The 27,526-nt window shown below is 39.9% G+C and overlaps 2 long non-coding RNA genes across 3 annotated transcripts in view; both read right to left on the minus strand.

Moving 5' to 3' along the window:
• The window catches only part of LOC309642563, a 205,290-nt gene extending 201,608 nt beyond the window's left edge, over window positions 1-3,682 (minus strand). For both annotated transcript variants that reach the window (XR_014253254.1, XR_014253255.1), the window contains exon 1: window positions 3,667-3,682. This is a non-coding gene — a long non-coding RNA (uncharacterized lncRNA). The remainder of the gene's footprint in view (window positions 1-3,666) is intronic.
• A 107-nt stretch (window positions 3,683-3,789) lies between these two features.
• Window positions 3,790-27,526, minus strand: part of LOC309642564 — a 290,224-nt gene continuing 266,487 nt past the window's right edge. The window contains exon 3 of the long non-coding RNA XR_014253256.1: window positions 3,790-9,276. This is a non-coding gene — a long non-coding RNA (uncharacterized lncRNA). The remainder of the gene's footprint in view (window positions 9,277-27,526) is intronic.

A 27,526-nucleotide genomic window follows, 5' to 3' on the forward strand; every position in this document is an offset into this window, starting at 1 on the left:
CTTGCATCTCCCTCCCTCCCACCCTCCCTATCCCACCCCTCTAGGTGGTCACAAAGCACCGAGCTGATCTCCCTGTGCTATGCGGCTGCTTCCCACTAGCTACTATTTTACCTTTGGTAGTGTATATATGTCCATGCCTCCTGTGTGCTCTTAATAAACCATGTCTCTGCCATCCAAGGAACATATGCAGTGCCACAAGGAAGGCTCACCACAAAATATCTCACACTACCTGTACCAACAGATTAATTTATATCAACAATACCATGTCTGTTCAAGTCCCTAAGTTATATTCTTTCACGTCTATAAAACATTTTCTCTCCCCCATCAGTCTGACCACAGAAAGCCCTCTCTCCTCTAATATCAACACTTTCCTTTGTGGAAGTTTTCTGGAGTTACCCACAGAGAGTTAATACGTTTTCATTCGAATTCTGCATCTCTGAATGACCCTCATGTAACAGAGACAACATTATACTATGATGGTTCATGCACTCGTCTGACTTACTTCCCAGGTGTTACGCTGACCAGGTCAGGAAACGGTGCAGCCATTACAGAATCTCAGGTGTGGGCTGGGGCACAAGACACAGACCAGCGCTCAAGGGTACACTGCACTTCTCTTCCTCAACTGGCCTGCCTTACAGGATCGTTTGCATACCTACAGGAAAACACCTGCGACGTGAATACACCTAAGTAAGATATCGCCGCTCTGGAACCATCTTGTATTCTGTCTGCCCACCTTTCTCTCAACACCTGAAACATCCTGGCATCCCCCAGCTTGCCTCACCTACTGGATGAGACCAATCAGGACTCAGCCCCACATACTCTGTTCCATTCTCTGCAGAAAAGGTGACCCAGTGTTATGAGAACAGATGGGATTTACCCAGCATCTGGACTCAGCACAGAGGAATGTTATATATGAAACGAGGCCACTTGGTGGGGCAGGGCTTGAACCTCAGCTGGGAAGATTGCAGGCCACATTTGGCCTGCATCCCTTCAGAGAAGAGGGTGAGCCAGCTCTTTCTAGAAATGGCAGGATGGACGAAAGGAAAGGGAAAGGCCGGTTAGCAATAGTTGGTGCTCACACGTGTACAACTCTGACTCTCCAGAGAATAAGTTAGCATTTATTTAGGGATCAGTGACAATAGTACTCACTAGGAATAGGTGAGATTAGCAAGCGGGGCAAAAAGAAAAGTCTTCGGTGCCTCTGTTTAGGGGATCTTCCCTGACACCTTGGGTCTCTCAAGGGGAGAAGCCATGAGGCTTTGTGGTTAAAGGCATAGGCTCCAGAGTCCAGGTCCACCCCTGATGAACTGTGTGATCTTGGACAAGTTACTTAAATTATCAGCATTTAACTTCATCATTTAAAATTGAAATTTAAAAGTCCTAGCTAGCACGGCTGTTGAAAGGATTATAAAGCATAGAAAGCACTTAATACGTGAAGTGCTTAAGACAGTACCTAGTAGGTGTTCAATGAACAATTATTAACTGGAGGGTTTTCAGATTTCAGGATTTCCAGAAATTTGGGTTTTTAATTTCAGGTAAATGTTTCATTTATTTGATAGGTTTTGTTTTCTAATGCCATCAGTTGTGGTTTTGGTGGGAAGTTGGGAGAAGCTGAAGGAGATAATGCAATGGACTACCCAGTAAGATGCTATATTTGACCGGAAGCCTCAGAGAAAAGTAAACTACATTACCATAGTTTTAATTTTTAAAGTATTTAATTATATTCCAATTATTTGCAATTTGATCATCCCAAATGGCACAGCTCATATATGCAGTCTATTTAATAAACTACAAATTATGTTTCTTAACTCACTATTCTGGAAAATCTGCCTTAATTGATTTCCCAACCATTGATGACATTTTGAGCACTTGATTCTGCATGAACTTCTATAAGAAAGGATAAAACAGGCTAGTCCTATGTAAAATGCCTTGCCACAAAGAGTTAATGCACTGTCAATGATTATGTTTATAAAGTTATTTTAAAAAGCAAACCAGAAGCCTCAGCAGCTTTCAACCTTCCAGAATATGACAATAGGCCTAGTCAGGGAACTGTTCTGCACTTTTCTCTACCACTTTTGTGGAGTCTAGGCTCTCCCTGAGCGCAGCCCTGCTTGCTTCCTCAAGTTCCTCTCTCACCACTCTGCCTGGCTCTGTTTGATCCAGCGACATTGGCCTTCCCTCTTCTGGTTTCTGATTCTCCACCAGCCATTTCCTCTCTCTGGGCCTGTACCCACACTACTCCTCTGCATGGTATGCTCTCTGCCCTTCTTTTGAGGCTAATGTCTACCTAGGTTCAGCTCCCAGCTTAAGTGCTTCCTTCTCAGGGACACCTCTGATACCATATTCTCCTCCTCTGATCCTTTTAGAGCACCCTGCACTTTTCATCATAGCCCTTGTCACAAATGCATTTAAATGGTTACTTATGTAATTTTCACTTAATTGTAGTCATCCCTATTAACATGTATTTTTCATATTGAGAGAGACCATGTCTTTCTGATTTACTACTCTATTCTGAGCATTTAGCCCAGTACCTGTTCAATAAATATTTATGAACTGGGTGAATAAGTGAGGAAGCTTGTAGGAGAAGCCAAAGCTGTTTCATCTTGAGGCTGGTGCTCAGGCTTTTGAGCTTGACAGGTTTGGGACGGAAACACAGATTTGCTATTTAATTATCCTGTGACTGTGAGCAAGAAACTAAATATCTCTAAGCCTCAGCATTTTCCCTTCTGTGACATGGAGATAATATAGTACCTCCACATAAGGTTACAGTAAGATATAAATTAGGTTGTGTTGTACCCACAAATACCTATTATAGTGCACAGAGTAAGCACTCAAAAATTCCCAGTGCTCAAGGCTCACTACTATTAAGAGTGATGTGGAGTAGAAATCTATTTCCATGATAAATGCCTTGCATGTATCATTAAAACTCAGACAGCTGATATCATAGCAGAGTTAACATCAATGGCAGCTCAGTTCTTTCTGAAAGCTGATTGAGAGCATAACTGACCCTGATATAGCACAGGAAGACCATCTGCTGCCTCTCTAAGCTCAGCCTGAGAAGCAGTTCTCATCAAGTTGTAGCACTACACAGCTTCTCCCATGAGGGCTTATGGCTTCCCAAATACAGCCAAACTACCATCCTCAATTATATTGTTTAAAACAATGTACAGTGTCTCTCCTTCTGGGAGGGCTCAGCAGGGGCTCTTATAATTATCACCTAAGCAACTTTCTAGTCACTAGCCAGCATTAGGAAAGAGAATGTTCTGGTAACATCTGTTCTGGGCATACAAATGGACTTCACATCTAAGTATAAAACATGTAGGGGGGCTTCCCTGGTGGCGCAGTGGTTGAGAATCTGCCTGCCAGTGCAGGGGACACGGGTTCGAGCCCTGGTCTGGGAGGATCCCACATGCCGCGGAGCAACTAGGCCTGTGAGCCACAACTACTGAGCCTGCGCATCTGGAGCCTGTGCTCCACAACAAGAGAGGCCGTGATAGTGAGAGGCCCGCGCACCGCGATGAGGAGTGGCCCCCACTTGCCGCAACTAGAGAAAGCCCTTGCACAGAAACAAAGACCCAACACAGCCAAAAATAAATAAATAAAAAATAAAAATAAAGGAATTCCTTAAAAAACAAAAAAAAAAAACAAAAAACATGTAGCACTCACCACACCCAAGAGTCTACACAGTCTGGTAGGATACATGAATATCTAGCTCCTTACATCCCAGCCTCTTCAACATATCCATTTCAGATGTAGTTTGTCCTTTACATCTGCAAAACAAAATCATTAAAAAAAATCTGTTTAATAACTTTTTATTTCTAATTACACACTGTAGAAAATTATTTTGTACCAGAAGGAGCACTCGTCCCTTTAGAATACAACTTCCGGAGAACTTTGTAGATAAAAACAATCTTAAGAAGAAAAGAACAAAGCTGAAGGTATCACCCTCCCAGACTTAAGACTATACTACAAAGCTACAGTAATCAAAACAGTATAGTACTGGCACAAAAACAGACACATAGATCAATGGAAAAAAATAGAGAGCCCAGAAATAAACCATGTATGTATGGTCAATTAATCTACAACAAAGGAGGCAAGAATATACAACAGAGAAAAGACAGTCTCTTCAATAAGTGGTGCTGGGAAAATTGGACAGCTACATGTAAAAGAATGAAGTTAGAACATTTCCTCACACTATATACAAAAATAAACTCAAAATGGATTAAAGACTTAAGTGTAAGATCTGAAACCATAAACCTCCCAGAAGACAACATAGGCAGAACACTCTTTGACTTAAACCACAGCATTATTTTTTTGGATCTGTCCCCTAAGGCAAAAGAAATAAAAGCGAAAATAAATAAATGGGACCTAATTAAACTTAAAAGCTTTTGCATTGCAAAGGAGACTACTGACAAAACAAAGAGACAACCTATAGACTGGGAGAACATGTTTGCATATGATATGACTGACAAAGGGTTAATATCCAAAATATATAAAGAGCTCATACAACTCAACATCAAAACAAAAACAAAAACAAAAAAACCCCACACAACTCCATCAAAAAATAGACAGAAGACCTAAATAGGCATTTTTCCAAAGAAGACATATAGGTAGCTAACAGACACATGAAAAGATGCTCAACATTGCTATTAGAGAAATGTGAATCAAAACAACAATGAGATATCACTTCACACCTGTCAGGATGGCTATCATCAAAAAATGTACAAATAACAAATGTTGGAGAGGGTGTGGACTAAAAGGAAGTTTCCTACACTGTTGATGGGAATGTAAACTGGTGCAGCCACTATGGAAAACAGTATGGAGGTTCCTTAAAAAAACTAAAAATAGAGTTACTATATGATCAAGCAATCCCACTCCTGGGCATATATCTGGAAAAGATGAAAACTCTAATTCGGAAAGATACATGCACACCAATGTTCATAGCAGCACTATTTACAATAGCAAAGATATGGAAGCAACCCAAGTATCCATCAACAGATGAATAGATAAAGAAGATGTGGCATATATGAAATATTACTCAGCCATAAAAAAGAATGAAATTCTGCCATCTGCAGCAATATAGATGGACCTAGAGAACAGTATGCTTTGTGAAATAAATCAGACAGAGAAAGACAAATACTTTATGATATCACTTATATGTGGCATCTAAAAATTAAAACAAACAAATATATACAGCAAAACAGAAAGAAACTCACAGATATAGAAAACAAACTAGTGGTTACCAGTGGTGAGAGGGAAGGGAAGAGGGGCAACATAAGGGGATGGAATTAAGAGATACAAACTACTATGTATAAAATAGATAAGCAACAAGGACATACTGTACGGCATAGAGAATTATAGCTATTATTTTTAAATAACTTTTAATGGAGTATGATCTGTAAGAATACTGAATCACTATGCTGCACACTTGAAACTAATATAATATTGTAAATCAACTATACTTCAATTAAAAAATTAAAAACAAAGAAAAATTAAATCTTAATTGGGGCAGCTGTTTTTAAGTGAATTCATTTTATAATAAAATTTCAAGTAGTACATCTGAGAGAAGACAGTGGCTAAATGGCTACTATGACAAGGCTGGGTTCGTTCAGACAGAGACGGTTTAGGGGAAAGACCTTCTTGGCTATCTTTCCATCATTACTAAGAACAAATATATTACATGCATATGAAAGGGAATTTCATATTGAGGCGAGTCTTAACATTTGGAACTACCCAAGAAAGAATAAAAATCTCAGCTTTGCAACAGAGTTGATGCTGGAAAGTGGATGCTTAATCAGGGATTATAGTTGCCTGACCTCTTTTTTTTTAAAAATTTTTATTAATTTTTATTATTTGCTGTATCAGGTCTTAGTTGTGGTGTGTGAGCTCTTCGTTGTGGCACGCAGGCTCAGTAGTTGTGGCGTGCACGCTCTCTAGTTGTGATGAAAGGGCTCAGTAGTTGAGGCATGTGGGCTCCAGAGCACTTGAGCTCTGTAGTTGTGGCACGCAGGCTCTCTAGTTGTGGTGCGTGGGCTCAGTAGTTCCAGTGCGCGAGCTTAGCTGCCCCGCAGCATGTGGGAACTTAGTTCCCCAACCAGGGATCAAACCCGCATCCCAAAATTCGTTCCTTTTTCAGTTTGGTTACTTTTACTTGTAAACCTTGTACTTCTTTATCATGATACTCCTTTAGTTTTATCCAAAGATCCTTAAAGTCATTAGATACATCTGCAGAACCAGGGCTTCCACAACTGCTTCCCGAGACGTTCATCTTGCTTAATATATGCAACTCTTCTACTGCTTAATGTTTTCTGACCTTTTCTGTTACATTAGACAGGTCTGAAGTTGTCTTTGGCCAGTTTAAATACCCAAGGTCACAATGCTAGGACACAGCTACAGCTATATCACGCTGGAACTCAAGTTGTGATGCCAATGAACTCCAAAATACTTGGCTTGCAAGACTGCCTCGAGATTCTCAAAAGTCCCAGCAGGAAAGCGAGCACACTTTGGGGCGGGGAAGAGATGGCTGTTCGCTCTTCTTATTCCCTCACTAATCTGCAAAACTGCCAGCGGCCAAGCCACCCCCCTCGGGGCAGCCCGCTCTTTCCAGGGCTGCGGGAGGGCCCAAGGGCCACCGGCCCCAGTTGCCTGACCTCTTGAATCTAGATGAGGCCATGTGAGCAAGCCTTGCCAAAGATAAATGAGCAGATGTGCTGCTTGTTACTTTGGGGCAGAAACATTTAGGAAGTGGGTATGCTGGCCCCATCTGTCAGCTGTTTCCTGAGGAGCCTGAGGTCAAAGGGATGGTGAAACCACAAGTTGTAAGGAGCCTGATTCTCATAATCATTGCCTGAAGGAAAGTCGCCTGTTGACCAGGACTATCCATGTTGTACTGTTTCAGGGGCCAGACATATTATTTCTGTTGTCTCAAGGCACTGAAATTTTGTTAGTATTTATTACAGCAGTTAACATTACCCCAACTCATATATTCTTTTCAAAGGAAAGAAAGTCACACATTTTTCAGAAGGTTCTTGAGATCTTTAAGTCATCCAAGAAGTGGAAACATCTGCATGGGTGTGTCTAATATAGGACAGGATTTATCATAGGCACATGTCTGTTCTACTTGCTGAAGTGATATCTCTGGAGTTTTTGACTTTGGCATGCTTTGGAATTCTGATAACTATTTCTTAAATATGATCAATTACTAGTTTGAGACACTTCCTCATTTTTGGCATTTTGCTCCTTGACTTCATGCCCCTGTCATGGACATCGGGGACCACAGAGTCACCATGTGCATGCTCATTATTTCTTCCCCAGTGCACACAAGGCATGACATGTGCAATAGTCAACCCTTTCACTGAGAGGCAGACCAGAAAGCCATACCTCTAATAATCCAAAAATTATAAAGCAAATGAACTCACTGATCATGTTGCAGGCAGACAAAGGACTTAACAATTCTCAGAAGTGGCACAAACTTAGATAACCAGATTCTAGTCCAGTCATAGGATGTATCTGACTCGAAAGTTGAAGTTACGGTAAATTTTAAAGAAAAGTTCAGGTTGATTAAGCCAATAGTGGTCATCAAAGTCAGAATTATAATTGTTGTTGTTGTTGTTTTTAACACATCTAAAGAGTCTGCTTGAGTAAGTTTGGAACTAAGCTTGGACAACTGGCACTTTAAAACAATTTCCCACGTGCTTACAATGCACACTAACACTTGAGAACTACTGTATTAACTGTAAATCGTAACGTATAAGCATCCATGAAAAGGTAGTGTAAAGGCTGATACAAAAATATAAATGGAAGCATTTTGTTCTAATGTTAAATACTAGAAATGGGAAGATACAGCTTTTTAAAGGAGAAAACACATATATTATCTGAGAGAAGCTATCTAAATTACAGGCCTTGTCCTTTTACCATCGTCTTGCCCAGGTACCTCGGCCATATAGAGATAGCACACTCCATTGTAGGTTCTTAGTTGGGTGGATGAATTTCTGTAAGGAGTTGTTCCATTTCTGAAGCTATATCAGGGTCCATGATGGTGTTGGCATAAGGATATATTCAGGGAAGGCAGAAGATGGAGTGCCGTAGGGTTGTCCATCCTTTATGGACACATTTCAACCATTCAATGCCAAAGAGATTTCATAGACTCTCTACTTAAAAATCCTAGTGCTGGTAGAATAGTCATTAGAGTACAGGTTTGGATTTTCAGGTCTAAAACAGAAGCATTCAGAGCCACAGTAGAGAGTTGGTATAAAGGAAAAGACAGAATTAATAATTACCTTGTTCTATGCATTATACTAAACATTTTATTGACAATTTAAGGCTTTACCTTCCGAGAGGTAAGTGCTCAACTACACGTAATTTTACTTATATATATTATTTATTTATTTATTTATACAATCTATATTTATATATATTCTGATATAATTGGGGTGTTAGCCCTACCTTTCCATGGAGGAATTAAATCAGTACTTGATAAAAAGTTCTTTCCTAATCCTAGAAATTCACTGACATGCAGTGTCCTGACCCTTCACCTTGACAACACCCTAAAGGCAACATAATATCAAGGGACATATGTAATAGAGAATAAACAACATATTTCAAGTATGCAGAGTCTATACCATAACTTGAAGCCTCATTCTTTATTTTTTTTACTGCTCCTATTAGGCCCACAAAACCATCACTGCATTTGAATGAGAGGTTTCACTTCTAACACTCCTGAGTGATGTTGAGATTACTAAGATGTATGGGTGAGTGACTTCCTGATTCTGAAAGCCAGAAATCAGGGTCTTCTGTTCCAGGGACACCATCCATACCCAATGGTTCTTTTCAATATTTATTCCTTGGGAGTCAATATGTTGTGAGCAATTTCAGTGGCTTATTTACCATATTCTCCTGGTCCGTTACTCCCTTGCTACCCTCTCTTTCCAAACATGGAAACTGCAGGCCCACAGCAGTGACAGAGTCCCAAAGTTGCTATTACTCATTCTAATGAGGTGCCCTGGTACCTCTCATCCCTCCCTCCAGACACACCATCATTACCTGTGCTCATTTATAAGCATCTCTGCATATTTTCAACAACCCTGCCAAGGCTTGGAGAAGCTCCTTCATGTGATGAAATAATCAGAGAAACAGTGACTTTTCCGGTGGTTAGGCTCAGGGTGAGCACTGCTTGGAAGAACACGCCCTTCTTTTCAGGCGAACTGCTGTGTCAGGGAGCCAGGAATGCAGCTGAGGGTCGCTCACCAGGGCCAAAGGCAGCATCAAAGGAATGATCTGAAATGTGAAAAAGAATCAATAATCATTCTTCAAAATAAGGCCTTTTCAAACATGGCAAATGTCACTGGCTTTTGGCAACACTACTTGGGATTTATTCTCTCAAAAAAGGGCACCACCACAGGGCTGGAATAAAAAGCCCTGGTATGTTATTCTTTGAAATGGTAAAATGACAGAAGAGCAGGCATGGGAATTCAGACGCAGATGTAAATTAAATGTGCATAATTCCTCGAGGCATTTGCATCCATCTCCCCTTAAGGGCTGTGCTGCTAAACTAGTGGGTCAGGGTAGGTCTAACGGGGGTGGGGGTGGGGGGAGGACAGGAGGGGTCTCAGCAGAGCCTGGATGCTCTCACACACTCCCACATCCCAGTTTCAAATAAACGTCAAAAGTGGGCACTAACTTCTCGTTTCCTCCGCCGCTTCTGCCTTACATGCTACAACTCAGTGTTTCACTCCTCCCTCCCCTCTTGTCCACTTCTGAACATGTTAATCTCACTCTGATTATTCCACTTCTCTCCTTCCCTTGACCTTGAATCAAGCCAGCTGGGTCACCATGATGGCCTATCCTCTAGTTTCTTGATGCTGAATTCTCCTTGCCAACATGCACCAGTCATGTTTACATCAGAATAATGGGTGCAACACTTAGATCTGATCATACCACACCTCCTGTTGACCTCTGAAGATGCTGGGGGATGATCAACCAACACAGAGTTCAAACATCTTGAGGTACATTTTACATCCTTCCCAGTGTAGCTCCAATCTTTTTTTTTCAGTGCAATCTCCTATATGAACCCCCAAATCCCTATACTGTAGCTACAGCTACCCTCCAAATATACCATGCTTAAATGTGTATCTTCTCCCAACTGTCCATGTAGCAGCAACTTGTATCCATCCTTCAAATACCATTGTCTATAATGGAAGACTTCATAGGGATAAAAAGAGCTACAGGTACACACTGTCCAGGATGGATCTCACAGACCAAAGCTGAGCTAAAGAAAACAGTTACCAAAAAAACCTCCACCCATATCATATGAACCCATTTATATGAAATTCAAAAACAGGCAAAATGAATTCATGGTGATAAACTAGTAGTTACCTCTTGGAGGTGGGGAGGATTGGCTGGGAAGGGGCACAAAGAAGCTTTCTTGGGAGGTTGAAATGCCCCACCCAATATCTTAATCTGAGTGATAATTACATGAGTGCGCACATATGCAAAAATTCACTGAGCTATACAATGAAGATGTGTGAACATTACTGTATGTATGTTATACCTCACTTAAAAAGAAAACAAATACCAACAGATAAGTGATATTTTGGAAGAAGCATTTCCTATGTCCAACTGGCCACCACCACCCAACTCTGCTCATAGAATAATCACTCTTTTATGTTCCCATTGTCTATTACAGCTTAATTACAACAGATGGCCTTTATTGGCGCTTCTTTTGTTCTTAGCCTTGGGCATCATTATAAAAAGGGATTGAAGAGCATGTTTCTTTCCCTCCCCAGCACTTAACACAGTGTTTGGTCAAATGTTGCTGAATGAATGCAATAAGAAATCACAAACAGAATTGAGTGGGACCCCTGCAAATGTGGAACCATTCCTGCTATAAACGTCTCCTAGCAGGGCTATGCATTTCTCAACAGGCAGAATTCTAAACTGCCACCCTCTGTCACCAAGGTGTCTGTTAACACACTGCACCGTCTTCCCCAATAAGAAGTTGAGTGAAAGCAAAAGAATTTATACTACATGATGACATTCAGACCACCCTGCTCTGGGCTAAGAGAGGACACACAGTGAGGCTTGCCAGCTGCGTGAACATTAGGCTGGTTAGTTGTTTAAAGAAAGAAAAATTAATTTGCAGCTGTCAGTCAGTTGAGCAAGATTTGCTTCACTTCTGAAATTTATTGACAGGCTCTAATAACCAGCACTTAAACTGTCTTTTCTGGAAGCAAACAGCGAAAACCAAGAGCTAGAAATCTGATGATCACCTCTGGTTCCCAAGCAAAACAGAAAGAGGCTATTGTGGTCATATAGTTTTTAGAGCATTTTCAAATTTTAATAGACATTTTTGTTATTGGAAGTTTCCCAAATTAGGTTGCTGTTTTTCTTTACTACTGCAAGGTTAATATAGTCTGAGTGTTTTTGGCAAGGTTTATAGCACAGAGAGCGGGGGAAAAATAAGAACTGTGATTGCCTATAATAAAGAGGGTGTTGAAGACTCAGATTCAACAACCATTTTATTGAGGGACTTCTGGTGATGGGCACTTTGACACATTTTTATTCAACTACTCTTCACCAAAAGAGGGGTTTATTAGACCTAACTACAGATGAGGACAATGAGAGTAGTAAGGTAAAATAATTACCCAATATCACACAGTAAGGTTAAAGTCAAATTTAATACAACTCACACTAAATCCTATGATGTCTGGTGAGGTAATAATACCTTGTAATGTTATAGATGCAGTTTTTAGGAAGACACAAAGTCCTAGCTTCCCTCAAAACTCATCACATATGTTTACTTGACTTCAATAAGCCAGTCTCCCAGCCCGAGATACTTCCTACCATACCAGTCAACTCAAGGCAATATTTACCAATAGCTACTGAGAAACACACACCTGTTCATCTATTATCTTTACACACAATAGGGAGTCATGAGGAGAAGAGAATAGCCCTTGCCCTCAAGGAGCCCCCAGTCTACAATGAAGGGACTTGACCACTTCTCCAAGGTGTACAGAAAGTCGGGGTTGGTCTTAGTGTGATGATCTCTGCACTTGCTACTCAGCAAAGAAAAAAGCAGCAGCCTCCTCTGAAGTCGCTAGTTGTTGCCCTTGTGAGTCATGAGACTTGGATGTCCAAGGGCTGCAGGATCTTGGATCCCAGGGGACAGCTATCTTTGTCCCCTGGACTTCCCGCTGCAAGTTAGACAGCACTCGGATTGCCAAAGGAATTGAGGAGGTAGACAACGCTTGAATGTCAGGGACTTGGTGGGGAGGATGCAGGATTTGATCTCCTCTTGAGGAACTGATTATACCTATGGCAGATAAGAAGAACTTAATGGGGAGAAATGAGTTGTAGGTTAAAGATCTTCCATTCCACAGAGATTAAGTGAGGACCCAGTGGGTGTTGAGGTTGTGAGCCCCAGTGGGGAAGGTAGATGTAAAAAATTGTCACTCAGTGTGGGAATGGTCCAAATAAAGACAGGGGCAAAGTGTTATGGGGGCACAGAGGAGGTCACATCTAAATCCACCTGGAGCAGCTGAGAAAAGTCAGGCAAAGAAAATTGGAAGAGTATTCCAAGATGAGACGCTAGCAAGTAATCCAGCACACAGGCACTAAAGAATTAGTTGTGTATCTGGAACGATGGGGCTTTGACACGGTTAGAACACAGGCTTGTGCTGCTGGTTGTTTTGAATTGTTTTTCTACTTGTTGGTTTTTTGTTTGGTTATTATGTTTGATGGTTTACGTGACTTTTCTTTTTCTTTTTAAAAAATATTCCAAAAGGTGAATTATTCCATTTAAAGACAGAAGATCAGGTCCTATCTATATTAGTCAGCTTTCTCCAGAGAAACAGAACCAACAGAATGGTTGAAAGAGAAAGAGAGATTTATTTTAAGAAGTTGGCAAATGCAATTGTGGAGGTTTGGTAAATCCAAAATCTGCAGGGTAGACTGGCAGGCTAGAGACCCAAGGAAGAACCGGTACTACAATTCAAGCCTGAAGGCTGGCTTCTGGCAGAATCCCTTCTTGCTCCGGCGGGGGCGGGGGGTGGGTGGTCAGTCTTTGTTCTATTTAGACCTTCAATTTATTGGATGACCCCCACCCACATTATGAAGAATACTCTGCTTTACTCAAAATCCATCAGTTTAAATGTTAATCTCATCCAAAATAGCCCTTCACAGAAATATCCAGAATAATGTTTCACCAAGTATCTGGGCACTGTGGCCAACCAAGCTGACATATAAAATTAGCCATCACAGGTCCATAAAGTAAAAAGGCATGTTTAGAATTCCCAGGATTTTGTTTTTTATCTTTTGGGTTATACAGAGCCCTTGAAAAGTTTTAATGAAATAATGATTTATAAAATAGGTAGAGTTACATTGCAAATGATGCCTAAATTTTTAATTGAACAGATGCTAATGATATTAACTGAGACAAATATAGAAAGAAAAATAGGATTTGGTCATGTTGAGTTTGAAATAGCAGTGTGACAGCCAGGTATAAATATGCAGGAGGCACTGGAAACACAGGCGTGTGTGTCTGTGCAGCTTAGGTTAGAAGATATAAATTTTGAAATTGTTATTATATAGTTGACAGCTAAAATCATGCATTTACAGGGGGTAGAGAATGAGAAAAGAGCTGAGGATGGTATTCTGGTATGCACAGGCATTTTATATAGCAAGAGGGAGCAGGGAGAGGGTAAAGAAAGATTAACTACAAAAAAATACTTCGAATAAATGGTGAATAAAGAAAAGGTCTCAAAATGCAGAGGGGAGGGACTTCCCTGGTGGCGCAGTGGTTAAGAATCCGCCTGCCAATGCAGGGGACACGGGTTCGAGCCCTGGTCCAGGAAGATCCCACATGCCACAGAGCAACTAAGACCGTGTGCCACAACTACTGAGCCTGCGCTCAAGAGCCCAGGAGCCACAACTACTGAGCCTGCATGCCACAACTACTGAGCCCATGCACCTAGAGCCTGTGCTCCGCGACAAGAGAAGCCACCGCAGTGAGAAGCCCACGCACCGCAATGAAGAGTAGCCCCTGCGTGCAGCCATAAATAAATAAATAAATAAATAAATTTAAAAAAATGCAGAGGGGAGAATGGACATTGAATTAAAGGAAGAAGAGTAAATTATGAACAAAACAAAGTCACAGTGGTCTTCTCGGTAAACTATTCTAAATACTTGTGGGTATGAAAATATCCCACCTGGAAAGCTGAAGGAGGGAGCCAGAGGGTAATAGGGAAAACCATAGATGGAGACGTGAGAACTCTGAACATGAAGAAAGCTGCTACCACTCAACATCAAAGATGAGTGCAAAGAGGAGGAAGAAAGAATACGCGATGCACCGAATAGCAGAGGTGGTATGGAAAAGTTGACACACTGTCAGATGAATCATTTGAAAACAAAATGGTGGAGGAAATAAAGGGTCTTTTAAAGACCTTAGGGGAGTTTTCTATAACTGTGAGGAAGGCAGAGTTTATTCCCCAGCCCTTCTTTTCCTTCCAGGTGAAAGGTCATCATTAACATAACACTGCTGGACTCTCTCTCTCCCAGCACTTACTCTTCCCCCATGGTGTGTGGAGGGATTTATTTTCTGGGTAAACATGGAAAGAATAAACTTAGTGCACATGACTCAGAGCCTCCCTCTTCCTCTTAGGAGCAAGCCTTGCCAGCAGAGGGTGCGTGCCCTCGACTGCTCTCTGCCATGTGGCCAATGAAGGGGCAGGTCTGTCTATCTAATCCTGGGGATCAGTGTTAGGGCCACGATCTACAAACATCTGCCTTCCTCTCCAGTGTCATTATTACAGGTAAAAGAAGAGCTGTTTTGATATCACTTCTGCTAATTTTTGGTCTTAGTCCTCCATAGCTTCATCTAACTATGCATAAAGGAGAGATGCTATTATTAGGAATTTGATTCCTAACAAGGATTAAAGTAAAGACGAAATGAGCGTGTTTTCTCATCCACATCTAGACTGAGATATCGGAGGGCAGAGATGGGCTGTCCTCGCGCTTCATTGCCCATAGTACCTACATGACCCATAGGAAGCACCCGAACACATCAGGTTTAATTAATGATGAATGAAACGTTTCCTAACTTCGACAACCTTCATTTATTCTCTTTCCTAAATGGTTAGGGAGCAGGAAAAGGCAGACAGACAGAACATGACTGTAACATATACAATACAAAACAAACAAACAAACAAACAAAAACCAGTGTTCAATATATAGGAGGAGCTCCTACAAATCAATAAGAAAAAAAGACAGTAATCAGAAAGAAAATGGGTAAGGAAAATAAATGAAGCATTTCACATAAAAGGAAATAAAGTGGTCAATTAACAGACAGAATGGTGCTCAACCTTATTCACATCAGAGAATGAAAATTAAGCAACAATAATTCTGTTGTTTCACAAAGATTAAAAAGATTGATGATATCTAACGTTGGTGAAGATTCAGGGAAATGGGCAATGTCTATTGCACTTTCAACGGGGGTGTAAATCAAGGAAGCCTTTTTTGGCAGGTGATCTGGCAGCAGCATCTAAATATTAACTGTGCATATTCTTTTTCCAAGCAACTCCATGAATAAAAATTTATTCTTAAACATCATGAATACATAATATCAAAAGATATGGGCTGTGGCGATCTTTTCAGCATTGTTAGAAACAATCTTAGTGTTGCTTAGCAGGGGCTGTTTACACAAATTATGATACAACTATGTTACATTATGGAATACTCCACAGCCAGGTCTCTCAACCTCAGCACTGACATTTCAATCTGAACCTTGGTATTTTGAGCTGGATAATTCTTTGTTGTGGGAGGATGTCCAGTGCATTGTAGGATGTTTAGCAGCATCTAAACATGGCCTCTAACCTTCCTGGCACCCATTTCCCCGCAACTGTGACGACCAAACATGCTTCCAGACATTGGCATACGACAACATGTTTCCAGACATTGCCAAAAGACAGCCTGTGGGCCTAGAGCAAAATTACCTCCATTTAAAAACCACTGTTTCACAGATATACAGAGGAAAGTGCCTAGTAGACAGCTGAACGTTTTAAATGGTAGGGTTCCAAATCATAGTTTCACACCAGTGGAAAGAGCACGTTACAGAAAAATACATAGAGCACAACATTAATGTCCTAAAAAGATATATGTGAACACATGCATGGAGCAAGCATAGAATGAGTATAGGAAAATAAACACCAGTCCCCCGTTGCCAGTGGTTTACTCTGAGCGGAGAATGGGAGTTTTTTTCTTTTAATTTATTTTTTATTGAGGTAACATTGGTTTATAACATTATGTAAGTTTCACGTGTACAACAAGACACGTGAAGCACTGTTTTATTACACTGCAGTGTGCTCACCACCAAAAATTTAGTTTCCGTCTGTCACCATATAGTTGATCCACTCTAGCCATTTTAACCTTCCCCCCACCCCTACCCCGCTGGTAACCACCACTCTGTTCTCTGTATCTATGGGACTGCTTTTGTTTGATTTGTTCATTTTCTTAAAAAAATTTAAGAAAATGTTTCAGCGCATCTAACTAAAGTAAGTTAGAAATTGCATACCACTACAAGTAACAGAGCCTTGAAAATAGTGATTTGAACATGTCCAAAGGCAGGCAGTCTAGGGTTGGACTGTGTCTTCCAAGACCAAGGTCCTATATTTGATCGCAGGTAGGCTTATATGTCCATCACCTAGTGCTCATGGGATGGCAGCTTTACCTGGAGCACCAAGTCTTCCTTCCAGGAAGGGGGAGGACAGTGGGCACCAGGTAAGCTGAACTTATCCCCTCCACATACATGTCACTGGCCAGAACTATGTCACATGGCCACATTCATCTACAAGGAATCTATATTTTTTAAGCTGGCATATTACCAACTTGGACACAATCAATGTAGGCTTCTAACAATATTGCCACACTTGTAAACCTCTTTGAAAATGAAGAAAGGAGGGGAATGGAAAGACGTGAAGGAAAAAAGGGATGAGTGCAGAAGGAAAGATAAAATGGACATAGACCTTGAAGACAGTAGACTTGGGTTTGAAACCTGCTGTCATCACTTCCATGTTTATTGATGGAAGGCAAATTAGTTACTTAGAGGCTGCTTTCCCAACTGTAAAATGCCTATCTTACAAGGTGGCTATAAGGATTAAATAAAATCATTTTTTGTAATATTCTTAAAACAGTGATTGCACACAATAAGTGCCAAGAAAAGTGGATTTTCTTTTTCTCCCTAGAATACCCACAGTCTATTAAATATTAAAACATACAGGGGGACTTCCCTGGAGGTCCAGCGGTTAAGACTTGGCCTTCCAGTGAGGGGGGTGCCAGTTCAATCCCTGGTCGGGAAGCTAAGATCCTACATGCCTCGCGGCTAAAAAACCAAAACATAAGACAGAAACAATATTGTAACAAATTCAATAAAGACTTTAAAAATGGTCCACATCAAAAAAAATCTTAAAAAAGAAAAAAACACGCAAGTGCACACACTTGGTTCTCTAACTGTTTCATGGATGTCATATTGGATCATAGCGAGAGCTTCTGCTCTTCAAGGGCAGGGACTTTGGCATCTTGTGGGATCCCCTAAAAGATATGGATGTCTTTTATACCACATCCACATTCATTGGACACCATGTACCTTCTGCCCTGGACACTGGGCAGGGCTGATGACATAGCGATTCTACACAGAGGTGAGGCTGGACCTTCAAAGTGAGATCCAGTGAAGGTAAAAGAATGACTATTGTGAGGGCAAGTCCCTCCAACACATAAACAGGACTGACCTTCAGGATCTGGATTGGCTATGAGACTACAGAGACTCAACATGGGAAACGAAGGACAGAGAGATGCTCAGAAAGGAACAGAGGGAACCATGTAGTCTTTGCAAGGCGGAAATTTTGCTGAGTGAAAACTGTGTTTATGTGGTATGGGTAATTATGGAGGGCACCAGAAACCCTGGTGTGCGTACACACACACACACACACACACACACACACACACACACACACACACTTTTCTAAGGCTGGAGAAATCCCCCTGATTATTACCCCTCTTAGACTACCCACTTCAATTCCACCCCCAAACACAGCCCCCATCTCCACCCTCTCCTCTCATTAAGTGTGCTCTCCTTTTGGACATCCCAATCTCTGTCACGGGTGTCTTCCTTTTCCCTGCTCTTGGGTTCACAACTGAGTCCCCTTTGACTCACCCGCCAGTCATAAAATTACCTGCCAATCTTGCCTTTCACAGGACTTCCTTCCTTTGCATTTCCACGGCCATCACTTTAAGGTCTGTGGATTATTTACCCAATCTCCTTACAGTTCTCCTCACATTTCATCTCTACCTCCCCGTCACCATGCAAAACTTGTCTATCAATTTCTGAAACACAGCTCTTTTATTACATAATGCAGTATTACCCTTACTTTCTAGGTAAGTAAACTAAGGTATAGAGAAATGAAAGACCTTGACCAAGGTCACACAGCTTGTAAATTTCAGAGGTGTGGCACAGAATGTGGTCTCTCTAGCTCCAAAGCTACATTTTTTTCCCCCATAATACCACAGTGTCCCTCAGGCATCAGGGAAATCTCCTCCCCATGCTTCTGGAAGGTGGTTGACTTCCTGCCTTGCTCAACAGCTTCCTGCCTGTGTCTCAGCTGCTTTACCATCACTGACAACCAAGCCCTCTACTGAGATCCCTGCTGGAATCTGTAGTGAAGCCAACATCAGGTCAGGATGCCAGTTACTGGGCAGTGGAGTCAGGGAGGGATGAGTGCCAGTGCCTGTAACTTCTGTGCTTTAATATTCATTTAACTTTGTAGAGAGTAATTATATTCCACTCATTCTTCACCAGCTGGTATTTACTTCATCCGCCATCAGGCATCAACAGAGCATGGGGCTGCAAGACAGAAATATTACTCTGGCAAACATAAATATTTCATTTTTCACACCACAAATGTGCTGATGATTTATTAATTAGCCTAAAGGCTGCTGCCTCTGCAGAGCTGAAAATGAAGCCTTTCTGCTCTGTGGATTGGGTCTGTTTGGGGCACAGTGTCTGTGGGTGATGCTTAGCCAGGAACGTGGCCCAAGTTTGGCAAACAGTCTCTGAAATGCCCACTCCAACTTTGCAGGCCCAGCTTTGGGTTTTGACTATGCACAGAAGCCCTGCAGAGAACTTTCCCAGCCTCAAAAGTATTTTATCTTTGCCTTTCCATAAAATGTAGCTGGGACCAAAGCCAACTGGTCTACCTACCAGCTGGCTACTGAGATGAGGCTGCTGACCTGCCAAGGGGGTCACTACCTGCCTTTGACCCAGCTTTTGAGGTTACAGGACTCATCTCAGGGTTAGATATTCAGGAGACCCAATGGAGCCTCCCCTTGAACTTTAGCCACAAATGTCACTCAGTGACAGGGCTCAGAGCCCTCTCTTTCATAACTGTCTGAACATTATGAGAGGAATAGCTATCCTAGGGGTGAAGCACTCATGTGACAGAGGTCCACTCCAACTGGGACCTACACACCCACCCTATGCAATTCCCTGAGCTCTCTGAAGAGACTTTCATCTGAGTTCTGAATAAGTCATAAACTGTTAAAATGAAGAGTAAAAACAGAGCCCAAAACATCAGCTTTGTTGTTGATAAAGCTAAATGAGAGGCCACAATTTGGTGTCAGGTCCAAGTGGTCTGCCAACCCTTCACAATTGTTTAGGACAGTGGTTCTCGGGGTGGGGTGGTAATGCAATTTTGCAGTATCTGGAGACATCCGTGGGGATGCTATGGGTGTCTAGCAGGTGGAGTCCAAGGATGCAGCTAAAGATCCTACAATGCACAGGAGAGCTCCTACTAGACCCCACACCAACCCTAACACAAAATCATCTGGCCAAAATGTCAATAGTGCTGAGGCTGAGAAAACTTGGGCTACACTTGTAGGCAGCACATCTGAGGTGAACATGGTCTGTCAAGTAGACACACTTACACAGGTCATCCCACTATTCCTGGGGAAGAAGAAAGAAGAATGATAACCCATACGCCATGCTCAGAATCTTTGACAGATTGCCACTGAGAGATGCAATGGTTGTTGTGCTCTACCCAAGTTAACTTATTCTATCTTCATAGGTAGGAGTAAAGGGTGGGGCAGGAGGCCAGGAGCATTCTTGGGAAAATCTCCCTCAAAGATACCAGGAACAAGGAAAACATTCTCCCTCCTAACAGTATCCATCCTCAGACTCTAGCCAGACATGTAGATGAACTTCAAACACCAGCAGGTGATCGATGTAACAATCAGGAAGACACCCTGCCCCGTTCCCTAATCTTAACATGCTTCCCCTTCGTCGTCCAGCCTCAAACCCTTGGCTTCCTAACCTGACTCAGATATCTGTCCTTGGCTCCACTGACTTGCCCCAAACCTTACCCTAGACCTCAGCATGATGATCCGACTCCTTTCTCCTTCTGGGGTTTATGATCATTTTTCTGACTCCTCATGTATAACTGGAGCCATAGACTCTATATGTAAAACTGAACCGGCCCCTGGCTAGGGATAACCTGGTAAAAGGGTGAGAAATCCACACATGGAAGGTTCCCGGGTTGCACAAAGTTCTTGATATTAAGAAAAGATAGCAATCACTGGGTATTTACTCTGTTTCAAGACTCTCCCAGTACTTTATCTATTTTCTAACTATCAGCATTACATGCATTGCACACCATTAGTACCCCTGTTGTACAGATGAGGAACACAAGGCAAAGGCTGAGAGGATGCAATTTTCTCAAGATGGCATGGCTAGGAAGTAGCACATAAGGATGAGAATTCAGACTGTCTGGCCCCAAATCTGCCTTTGCTAACCACTACCCTACACCATGCCGGGGGATGGACATGAGAAAATGAAAGACAACTTCAGTGTGGGGAATGCATGACTAAGTTACACACAGGTCACTAAACAGAGACAAAGGGGACCTTAAGTAAGAGAGGAGGTCTCCCCAGAGAGGCAGTGTTTGAGGCTTGATAAATGAGGGCTTTTTCGAGGGCTGGGGACAGTCTTTGGTGGGGATCTTCTCGCAAAAGCACGAGAACAACAGAGGAACAGTGGCAGTTTGGTCTTGCTAGCTGAAACGTGGATCGTGAAGACAAGCAGAAAAGTGGAGCAGCTGGTGAGGCAGGCACAGTCTAGGTCACAGAGGACCTTAACACACTGCGTAAGCATCTGAGTTTTTCCAGAAGGCAGTAGCAGAAGGAAGGCCACAGGTCATTTGTGTCTTAGAGAGGCTCCTCTAAGCCCTAGTGTGGTAAACAGGTTGTGGGGTGATATTGGTCAACTAGGCCCAACAAAAAAGTTCTTATAAGGCCTGAACCAAGTCAGTAGCATTGGGCATGGGCAACAGCAGACAAATAAGAGAGGTATTTAGAGGGTGAAAACCTTTTGGGGTTTGAGTAAAGTTAAAAAACAAAATTTCTGTGTAAGTAAAGGGAGAGTTTCCTAACAAACCTAAAACCTCATAATAGCAAAGTTCCAGCACAGGGCACAGCCATCAATGGCCCAGGCCACAAGAGGCAGGAAGGAGAGAATTCCCTAATGGTGGCAGCAGAATCCATTCAGCGTATTGGGATGGCTAAAACGTTCGTTCCAGCTTTTCCGTAAGATGTTATGGGAAAACCCGAACTTTTTGGCTAACCCAATACATCAAAAAAGCTCTCCCCTCACCAGTGGCCCTGCCCACACAGTTGTCAGGCTGGAGCCACAGGCCTCAACATGAATAACCCACAGCCTTTACATTGGCCAATGTAGCTGGAGAAGCATGGATTGAATTGAACTAAATGAGCAATTCCTAATTCTTATTTTAGTGAATAAGGAACATCATCCAATAAAATTAGGCATCATTCAAAATGATTAACACTAGCAACTTCCCATGAAATAATTTAATCCACTTGATTTAGGGAATCTGGAAACCTTCCACAAAACCGTTATCAACATATGGATAGTTTTCGTTATTATTAATAAGAATCTGGTTTAGGCAAGTTGCATTAAAAAATGCTTTATACATCAAGTATTGAAACAGATGATATTCTTGGAGATGGCTGACACAGCCTCTATTTACAGGTGCTGCATCAAGGTTGTATGCAGGTCTGTGAGATGACCAGCCTCCCGCTATGGGTGACAAAGTCCATGCAGATCACAAGGATTTTTGAGAGGAATCTGTGGCAATCAGCCTCAGCAGAACCATTTCCTGTAGGAAAAGCCAACGAATATTTGTGGACCTGGGAGTACCTGAGAACTCAGGCTCCAGGTCAGTTTTCCTACGCCAATTCCACTAAATTTTAATAATAATTTGTTAAATGAGATGCCTGTACATCAAGTTTATTTCTTATATGGTAGGTTGATGTTAAAGCAGATATTGAAAATCCTTTTCTTTATATTCCTCTAGGTGTATTTTTTTTTCCATCTCATTTATTTTTAAGCATTTTTTAAAAAAAGAAATTTCAATGTAATAATAAAAAATGTATGTCTTCAGAGGAAGTAAAGTAAATGTACAAGAAGTGTCAATGTCTTCCTTATAAAGTAGAATGACTATCATCTCAGAGCACATATTTATCTTACTTTCTGTTGAGCTTTGAGGAAAATGAATAATCAGGAAGTGAAGAGGAGAGCCGTGCACCAGATCACTATGGATCCTTTCTTCGAGAGGTTATAAAGAGACATTTCCTCAGAGATTCATATAGTAACACAAAAAGATGAATTCCTAATGGCTGAGCAGTTAAATATTTTTAAAATAAAGCAATAGATCTCTAAAAAATAGAGCTGTATATTTATTCAACCTCTGCAGGGAGGACTTTTGAAAACTAAGATTCAATAGAAGAGATGACAAAGGATAAAAAAGACAATTCTGACTACGTCAAAGTAAATATCACATGTAAAATAAAAACTTAAATTAAAAGGCCAATAAGAATTTGGAAAATATTAATTTATTGATATATTTATCATATACAAATCTCAAAGTTGATATCTAGTTGATATCTAGGGTGTCTAGTAGCATCAGTGATGAACCAAAGATAACATTAAATGAAGAGAAATGCTTGAATGTGGTTATTCAGTCAGGTATTAACTACATAATTGCAATCCTGGTACATGAGTCATTAGACATATTGCTACATAAAAACAAAAGCCTAGATGTTTATATTTTGGGTGGTCTAGGAACCAGATGACCTAATGAATCCAATTGTTGAAACTACTAAAAGTTCTTGGCAAACAGAGCAAAAATTATGTTTACATTTATCAATGATATTGATTTAAAAAACAGAAACAAAATAAACAAACAGGAAACCTCCAGCTTGATAGAAGAAATGGAAAATAGTCTCTGGAGCAAAGAAAATTTAAAATAAGTGTCAAAGAATTTAAATATATGAAGTTTCAAGGAATGATATTTCTTGGTTAAAGATGAAAGCAAAAGGCATATGGTAAAAAAAAAATCATGAGTGAAGGACAGAAGAAACAACATAGACAAATCAGATCAGCAAAATGTCTAATATTGGAATTATCAACTTAAAAATGTAAGCTTAAAGGAAAAAACTTGAAACTGTGATTAAAGGACAGGAAAATATAGAATATAACCAAAATAGATTTTTCAAATTATCAAATTGAGATTCTAGAAGTGGAACAAAGTCAGTAATGAAAATTTAAAAATTCAATAACTAAGTTCAACAGCGAATTCAACAAAGCTGAAGAGTAAAATAAAGGATAGGATCAAATGAAATTATAAAGGATGAAGAACAGTAACAAAGACACAGATAATTGGAGAGAAATTTTAATAAACATTCAAGGTTAAAAAGCCTAACATAAGATCTGTTGGAATTGCTGAGAAAATGAGAGCTATTGAGAGAGACAATTTATTTGAAAGGAACAGCTACAGTAGTCAAGACGATGTGATACTGGGGTAAAGACAGACAAATTAAAGAGGCCAGAAATAGACCCACACAAATATGGACAACTCATTTTTGACATGATGCAAAGGCAATTCATTCAATGGAGAAAGTATAGTCTTTTACAAAAAAATGGTGGTGGAACAATTGGATAGCCATATGCAAAAAAAAAACCCAAAACCCTTTAGTCCATACCTCCCACCACATACAAAAATCAAAAGGATTATAGACCTAAAATTTAAAACTTAAACTATACAATTTCTAGAAAGAAAACACTGGAACAAACCTTTGTGAACTTAGGTTAGGTGAAAGTATCTTAGATATAACACTACTATAGATTTTTGTTCCCCCAAATACGATATGCTGAAGTCCTAATCTCCAATACCTCAGAATGTGACTTATTTGGAAACAGGGTCTTTACAGAGGCAACTGAGTTACAATGAGGCCATTAGGGTGAGCCCTAATATAATATGATTGGCGTCTTTATAAAAAGGAAACGTGGACAATAGAGATAGCCATGCACAGTGGGAAGACTTGGAGAAAAGATACAGGGAGAATGGCATGTGAAAGCAGAGGATTGGAGTGATGCAGCTACAAGCCAAGGAACGCCAGAGATTGCCAGCAACTACCAGACACTAGGAGAGAGGCATGGAACAGATTCTCCCTCACAGATCTCCAAAGGAAGCAACCCTGCTGACACTTTGATTTCAGAACTATGAGATAATAAATTCCTGCTTTTGTAAGCCAGGTTGTGGTGCTTTGTTACAGCAGCAATAGGAAAGTAATACAAACACTATAAACATAATTCATAATTTTTTAGATGATGGTAAATTGGATGTTATCAAAATTAAGAACTTCTGTTCTTCAAAAGTATTTGTTAACAGAATGAAAGGATAAGCACAGACTAGGAGAAGATATTTGCTAATCATATATCTGATAAATGATTTATATCCAGAATATAAAGAAGTCTCAAAATTCAATAATAACAGCCCAATAAAATAAAAACAGCCCAAAAGAAAATGGGCAAAAAGTTTCAAGAAGAAAAAAAAAAGATGTACAATGGCAAGTAAGCATATGAAGAGATGCTCAACACCTCAGTCTCTAGGAATTGTAAACTAAAATTACAATGAGATATAACTTCACACCTATTAGAATGGGTAAAATTTAAAAGACTGACCATGCCAAGTGTTGGCAAGGATGTGAGGCAACTAAACTCCTATACATAGCTGGTGGGAATGTAAAATGGCACACTTTGGAAAACATTTCTGCAGTTTCCTAAAAAAGTTAACATACACTAATTTATGATTCAGTCATCCCATGCCAAGGTATTTACCCAAGAGTAATAAAAGCATATAAACATATAACTTATATCTGAATGTTCATACAGCTGTATCTGAAATAGCCAAAAACTGGAAACAACCCAAATGGGCATCAGCAGATCAACAGATAAACAAATTGTTTCATATCCATACAATGGTATACTACTCAGCAGTAAACAGGAATGAACTATTTTTACACACAACAGCAAGTTTTTAAATAATTAATGTAAGTGAAAAAAAGCTTGACATAAAAATTATATACTTTGTGACTTCATTTATATATAATTTTAGAAAATGCACATTAATTTATAATGACAGAAACTCAATTAGTGGTTTCCTAGGAATGGAGAGGAAGGGCTGGGAGGGGCATTAGGGAGGGATTACCAAGGTGCATGAAAAAATTTTGGGGGGGTGGATAATGGATATTTATTATCACAATAGTTTTGATAATTTCATGGGTGTATACATCTGTGAAATTTATCAAATTATATACTTTACATGCAATTTATTATATGTCAATTATACAAAAGTATAATATACAGAGTGTAACTTGATGTGCAGTTTCTTTTATGCCAATTATACAAAATATAATGTCAATTATACAAAATCATAATTAAATTGGATTTAACCCCCCAAAATATAAGGGAATAAAGACATGTTTATATTTTAGTATCTTCTTTTATAATAACTATAAATTGAATATAACCTTTAAAAATTGTGAATCACTATGTTGTACATCTGAAATATATAATACTGTACGTCACCTGTACCTAAATAAAAATAAAAAAATTTTTAAATGTGATCAGATAAATAAGAGGTAGAATAAATGCTACTTTGTAGATGAATGCTCAGCCTCTGGACAGATAGACTTGGATTCATAATTCTGAATCAGCTACTTACTCATAAATGTGATCTTGCTCAATTAAAAAAAAAAAAAGAAGAACATTGGAGGAAACAATATGGCATTAAAGCACATCAAGATACCAAGAGGAGCACAAATGTATTAATTATCATTGTGGTCCATGTCCACATTGTACCTGACGCTGTAAAAACATAACGTGACTAATCAGGATGCCATGATGTCTTTCATCTCTGTCATAGGGCTGCCACTGAGTATTGCTCTGGTCTGATCATCTAAACTACAGACATTAAGAATATATCATCATCTTGCCAGAAGACAATTTACCAGTGTCTAGTTCTTTTCCATGAATGTTTTTGGTCAGTTTAGATTTGAAAACAATGCAGTGAATCACAACATAAATAGGTTTTATAAGCTTGCTCAAGATAAGATCCTGGTAGGATTCAGGGTTTAAAAGAATTTTCTGTTTTTTCACTATAAAATTAATTTTTAATCACAATTTACACAGTATTTGAGTTAATATTCATATGATACCCATATTCACTATTGACTCAAAAAAATTCTTAGTTATACTTTCTATTTCCCCCCTTTTTTCTTTTGTTTAATTTTAAGATCTATTTGATGTAACTGTCCCTAATACACATATCACATATTTCATAAAAGTTTGTATCATTACAATGTTAAATAAAACTTCCCCATAAAATAAAAATTGTATTTAATATATAATAAATATTAAAGGTAAAATATCAAATAAAAAATGCATCAATGACCATAGAACAATTAGAAGGGAATGTCTCTTAAAATTATGGAATTTTTTTATGCCTCTTAAAATTATGGAAAGCTTTATTTTTCTTACTCCTTTCTTTTGAGCTTTCCAACTTTTATTTAATGAGTATATACTATGTTTATAGTGAAAGCAGTATCCTACAAATCTCAAAGTCTTAGGTTAAATTACTGTAGCATGTGATTAACTGTTTTTTGATCAAGCATTACTTTATGATGTAGATTATTGAATAAAACAGAGAAATGGAGCTAAATAATTTTTATTCCTAGTGTCAAAGTATAATGTTCCACTAAAATGGCAAATTGGGTATCAGCTGATTTGCTTCATAGGTCCACAAGGGGTGCAAAGTCTCCTAAAATAGCCCCCAAACAGCAAAATGTAGGCCAGAACACCAAAAGGGATGCATTTGATGAACTGCATATGACATAATGTAAAATTCATAAATGGAAGCTGTCTGAATCTAAAAATACTTGAAATACTCAAGTAGCCAAACAACTCAAAATATTTCTAAAGGGATGCAAGCACTCACTCTAATAAGTGTAACATTGTGTGTATTCCATAAAATGCATTGCATTGTGTAAATATGGGTTTTGAGTGTCACTAGGAAACTTTCAATTAACCAAATTAGTGCCCATCATGGTGACGTCAGTGGGCAGGGAAGAC

Source organism: Balaenoptera physalus (assembly GCF_965194825.1).
Source record: "Balaenoptera physalus genome assembly, chromosome: 14".
Classification (NCBI taxonomy): Eukaryota; Metazoa; Chordata; class Mammalia; order Artiodactyla; family Balaenopteridae; genus Balaenoptera; species Balaenoptera physalus.